The 5,669-nt window shown below is 45.1% G+C and overlaps 1 pseudogene; it reads left to right on the top strand.

Annotated features, from left to right (window-relative positions):
* The first annotated feature begins 231 nt into the window (after nucleotides 1-231).
* LOC147879906 (uncharacterized) lies at nucleotides 232-3,214 on the top strand (annotated as a pseudogene).
* The last annotated feature ends 2,455 nt before the right edge of the window (nucleotides 3,215-5,669 follow it).

The following is a 5,669-nucleotide window of genomic DNA, read 5'->3' as shown; positions in this document are numbered from 1 at the left end:
TCGGGGGGAAAATGCAAGGTCATCAAGGGTAGGAGAGTTAGGAGGGAGAGACGAGTGTGCAACCTGCGAGGTGGTGGCATGCAATTGCTTGTTGTTGTTTGTAGAGGCAAAACCCCATGTAAGTGAAAGTAAAGCAAGGGGACGTTAAGATGAGTCTACATTTTTGATAGCTGCAGGCCTTATGAATGCCTTAAGAGCATTCATCTTGTTTACATTGCCCCTCCCCTCGGGCGCTCTACTCCTAGTACTACTACTCTATGACCTACTTACACGCCAACGACATTCTTCCTGCTTGTAACCTTTAGTTCCCAGCTCAGGCCTCCTCCGTCGTCCCTCACGGCGACCCATCCCCCCCTACCTTCTTCATCATCTCCTCAACAGCTTCTTCTGTCCTTCGCTCGCACATCATGTAGCCTTCTGCGATCCTGTCGTCGAAGATCCAGCTTGCGCTTCCTCCTCCCGGACCCGGGGTGTGAGGAAGCGATGGGTGTCCACTGCCAGTCCCGGAGGAGATCCAAGAGCTTCCTTTGAGCTCCCCATGGCTGCCTCTGGCCATGCCCACGACGATGACATATCTGTCAAGGCGTTGACGAAATCTCGTCACCGTGCGGACCAAGGCGATCAAAGGCAAAGGAGCCTGGTATTGGGCTCACCTTGAGCCAATTCTGGTGCAGAACCAAGACACCGGCGCTGCTAAGGCTGTGAAGCTGCGCTGTGGCTTATGTGCTGCCCTTTTTTCTGCCTCCAATCCGTCTAGAACCGCCTCCGAGCATCTGAAACGCGGCACTTGCCCCAACTTCAGTGGAGCTATCAGGCCTCTAGCGTGTGCTCCACCCCTAAGAGCAATTCCAGCAGCGAGCGGCTCAACCTCGAGGAAAAGGACTGCACCTTCTCTGCCCTCACCCCCCCTTTCAACTGCAACCTTGGAGGTTTCTCGTCCGGTCTCTGATGCCGTTAGGGCAAATGCAGGTCCTCCTTTGATCTTGTCCGGAGGCAAGGAGGATCTAGGGGCATTGGCATTGCTCGAGGATAACGTGAAGAAATTGAAGAGTCCAGGTGGCAAGGGTACTGGACAGGGATTGAGCAAAGGGCAGATTGACGTAGCCCTCAATTCGCTTGCAGAGTGGCTTTACGAAGCGTGTGGCACCGTTTCGTTTTCTTGTGTGGAGCACCCGAAATTCAAGGCTTTTCTCACCCAGGTGGGTCTTCCTCCCGTTAGCAGGAGGTATCTGGCAGGACCCAAGCTCGATGCCAAATTCGAGGAGGTACGGACGGAGTGCGAGGCAAGGTTGCGGGATGCGATGTTCTTCCAGCTTGCTTCGGATGGATGGTGGAAAAAAGCTACAATTATGGGTGAAACACTCATAAATGTGACCTTGAATCTTCCGAACGGAACGAGTTTATTTCGAAAGGTTGCGACTTTCAGCGGGAATTCTCTATCTCCGAAACTTATTGAAGAAACCTTATGGGAAACAGTTGTCGGTATATGTGGCTCAACTCTCGAGCGCTGCGTGGGTATAGTTGCAGACACTGATAAGCAATGCCTCAAGGCGTTGCAGGAATTAGAGTATCGGAACAGATGGATGGTTAATCTTTCCTGCCAGATTCAGGGCTTCAGCAGTCTCTTGAAGGCTTTCTATAAGCATCTCGCTTTGTTCAGGTCCGTTGACAATGAATGCAGGAAGGTGACGAGTTTCTTTTCAAGCAAGCCGCCTGCTTGGAATTACCTTCAAAAATTACAAGGGGATGACTATGACTGTGTGAAGCTGTTAAGAACTCCGCCTCCTGATGTCCAGTTTTCAGAACCTCCTCAGCATCTCTATGCTATTGCTGTAGCTGAAGACATTGCCAATTCTGCACGAGTACTGCAAATGGCTGGAATGGACGATTCATTCAAACTTGCTTATGCGGATGATCCTTTGGGAAGGGAGATTGTGGAAATGTTATCTGGCATGAGATTCTGGTCAGATCTGGAGGCAGTCTTGTCGCTTGTAAGGCTTGTCAAAGTGACAGTGCAAGAAGTTGAAGCAGAACGGCCCTCAGTCAGCCAATGTCTTCCATTGTGGGTTGATTTGAGGACCAGAGTAAAGGATTGGTGTGCCAGGTATGACAAGGATGAGGGTCCTGTGGATCAAGTAATTGAGAAGCGATTCAAAAGGAATTATCATCCAGCCTGGTCTGCAGCCTTCATCCTTGATCCTCTATATCTTATCAGGGACACCAGTGGCAAGTACTTACCTCCCTTTAAATGTTTGACAGCAGAGCAGGAGAAGGATGTTGATCGTTTGATTACACGGCTGGTTTCTCGTGAAGAGGCTCACATTGCATTGATGGAACTTCTAAAATGGAGGGCTAACGGATTGGACCCACTTTATGCACAGGCAGTCCAGATGAAAGAGAGAGATCCTACGACTGGAAAAATGAAGCCTGTGACTCCTCAGAGTAGAAGACTTGTCTGGGAGACATGCTTAAGCGAGTTTAAAGTACTAGGCAAGGTAGCTGTTCGTCTGATCTTTTTGAATGCCACTTCTAGTAGTCTTAAATGCAACTTGTCTATCTGGAAGTGGGTGTACAGAAATGGGAGTACTAGGCTTGCTGCAGAGAAGGCACAGAAAATGATTTTCATTGCTTCACAAGCACGGTTAGATAAGAAGGATTTCACCAGTGAGGAGGATAAAGATGCTGAGCTCTTTGCATTCGGTGATGATGACGCCATATCTGATGAAATCTTTCTTAATACCACATTGTAACATTCATTGTAGGATTCAACTTGATTCTTTGTACTATGTTTTTCACATCCTTCCCCTTTTAGGGTTTTGGTTTTGGGGGATGGGGGATTCTGAAGCCTAATACAATGATCCTGTACATTAACTGTGACAATATATATCCCCGAAGAATGACTGGTCCTTTCCAGTGTGCACAGTCGGGTTCAGTTTAACGGACAGAGGGCAAGAGCATTAGTGCTTCTGGTTAAGTCTTTTGCTCCATGGAATTGCTCGCACTCTTTATCAAGGGTGTCAACAAGAAGAAAACAGAAATCACTCAAAAGGTCCACAATAATATTTGAAGGAATGAGCTCCAATGAGATCACTATCAGAAGTCGTAACCTGTTGAGCAATTTTTACCGGACATCTCAGCAAATTTTGTTCTCATGTGTGTGCAAATTCTGCAAGCTTTATGCGTGTATACTTCAATTATATGAGAAACACCTAGATTTATTATTGCCTTTTTGGATTTTAGAAAGCTTTCAATTCACGGGATTCTCCAGTTGATAATGGTTTGTAACCTGCTGTCCAAACTTTAGTCTACGTGACCTTTCTGTAAGTATGGTGAGGTTTTGTTCCAATCAAAAGATTTAAGTTCCCCAGGCATCAATTTTACCTTAGGAATTTTATTTGTGCTACAATTTATCTCTTCTAAAATGTACAGGGTCCAGGTATGTTTGGTGGAGCAACATGGCCATTGAGATTGTTGTGGACTTGATTGCATGGCAAATGAACCTTTGAAAAAAAATTATCACTCAAACGTGGATTCTATGGCAAACGGCAATTGAATCTTACAAGGATACCTGACATTGACTAAACTTGTCTGTTGTGGCCCAATAGTGGGCAATTGCTCCATGGGTTTCTTGCCTCCATATAGGTAAGAACAATCTTTGTCATTCAGTCATCTAATCCTATCACTACTTTCTCATCTCAGGTTGTGCAATGTTTTGATCTTCTACTCTCTGTCTCTCTCTCTCTCTCTGTTTACCTTAGTTTTGAAGAGCATCTTAGGCAGCATTTTGATGGACTTCAAAGTGTTGTGCAATCTCTCTCTCTCTCTCTCTGTGTTTACCTTAGTTTTAGAATAGTTCTTAATCTGAATCTCTTCAAACAGTATAGGCAGCATTTTGATGGACTTCAAAGTGTAGCTTATTCATCTATACCAATTCTATTGCTGAGAAGCAAGCAATCTTTTCCCTATGCTTTGCTCTCACGTTTGCTTGTATGCTAGTGATGTGAACAAGTGCTAAGTTACATTGTTACTCATAGGGATTTGTCTAACGTAGCGTAGAGTAAGAGATGCTACATTTTCTGTTATTTTGGAATATTGCATTTTATTTTAGATCTATGTGAGATGGGGCCTATTGACTTGTTCCTGTGTATTTTGTGACTGTACTCTTGCAATACAACACCTCGTATTCTCTCCAAGTTAACCCTATTAGCCTGGAAGAAAAGGAAGAAGGTATATATAAAGCCCACAACATTGAAGAATCCACCATGACAAAGAGTCAGTGTTATGTTCTGAATCTTTAGTCATTAGAGCCCATAATATTGAAGAATTCTTTGCAAAAAGAATGGATCCGTGACGAGCATGTGGTTGTGCCAAGGCCACGCCACTGAAGATATTGCAGAAAGTCCTGCTTCTGTGCACGATTGAGATCGATCATTTGCAATGCATTGATTTTTCTATTATTCCCTTTCTTGTTTTGCTCTCGAATGCAAATAATGAGACAGAGGTCTCTCAGTCTCTATCAGGGTTTTCTTATGAGTGTCTAAATATTGACAGTGACAAAATCGGCTATTTACTGAGAAATGGGTGCCTGACTTTCCAAATGTTGAGAAGGGGTGACTTTCCAAATGTTGAGAAGAGGTGACTTTCCAAATGTTGAGAAGGGGTTAATGAGGAATAGCAACTGAAAAGCAGGTACCTGTTGGGTTGGGATATTATCATGTAAATAGCATCTGGACAGAGTGTTCCAATATGCGCCTTGATCAATGATGTATCAGCATAGGGTTCTGTGAACATTTGTGAGGCAGGTGGTTTGACACATGGAGATGCAGCGTGAAGCACTGGCAGTGGTGCTTACTCAAAAATCTTGCCTCAAAAATCTTGCATATGAGAGTTGGATTATTTCTGTTGGTTAAATTTCTCCCCTCTCCCTCTGCTCCTCGCCCCCCCTCCCCCCCCCCCTTCTCTCAACTGCCATGTTCACGAGCATTGCTACCTCTATCAGTCCATATGTTGTGAAAAGGCCAAGTCTTCTGCTACAGACATGCAGCAAAAGTTGCTGCCCAAAGTCAGATAAGGGGAAGACTCATTTACCTCAAGGAGGGCAGAAAACACCACGTGTACTTTTATCAGGCATTCTAAACTTTCAACAGTTGTGCAGCCCCTCTTTATGTGTACAGGCGTTTGACCTATTTGTAATGTAGATGGGTATTCCAGAGTTTTTTAAATGCATCTTAATCTGGATTGTTTATGCTCTAGATAAGGCTGAATCCAATATGAATACAGTGTGCAGAACTTTCCATACTATGTGCAAAACCAACTGAAGTTTACACCGAGCACATCCGATACAGAAGCATCGTGTCCAGCATGTGGAGAGACTTCTAAATGGAAAGACGGGCAGGTGTGGGCGTGCACGCACATGCATGCATGCATGAGCACAGGTGCATACCCACACATGTGTACAGGCATGGGCTCTCTCTCTCTCTCTCTCTCTCTCTCTCCAACCCCCCCCTCCTGCCCAAACGCGCACACACCCTCCCTCCCTCCACACACAACTAAAATGGAGTTGCAACTTGAAGATATCAAGAATCATAGTAGAGTGGTGACCACTACAATGGATCCAATTGTAATCATGCAAGATATGGAGGCATTAGCTATCGTTAGCAATACTACTA

Source organism: Dipteris shenzhenensis, chromosome 33 (genome assembly GCF_047967505.1).
Source record: "Dipteris shenzhenensis isolate YYH24624 ecotype China chromosome 33, Dip_SZ_1.0, whole genome shotgun sequence".
NCBI classification, from domain to species: domain Eukaryota; kingdom Viridiplantae; phylum Streptophyta; class Polypodiopsida; order Gleicheniales; family Dipteridaceae; genus Dipteris; species Dipteris shenzhenensis.
The sequence above is the reverse complement of the archived record's forward strand: the minus strand, read 5'-3'. Positions and strand labels throughout refer to the sequence as shown.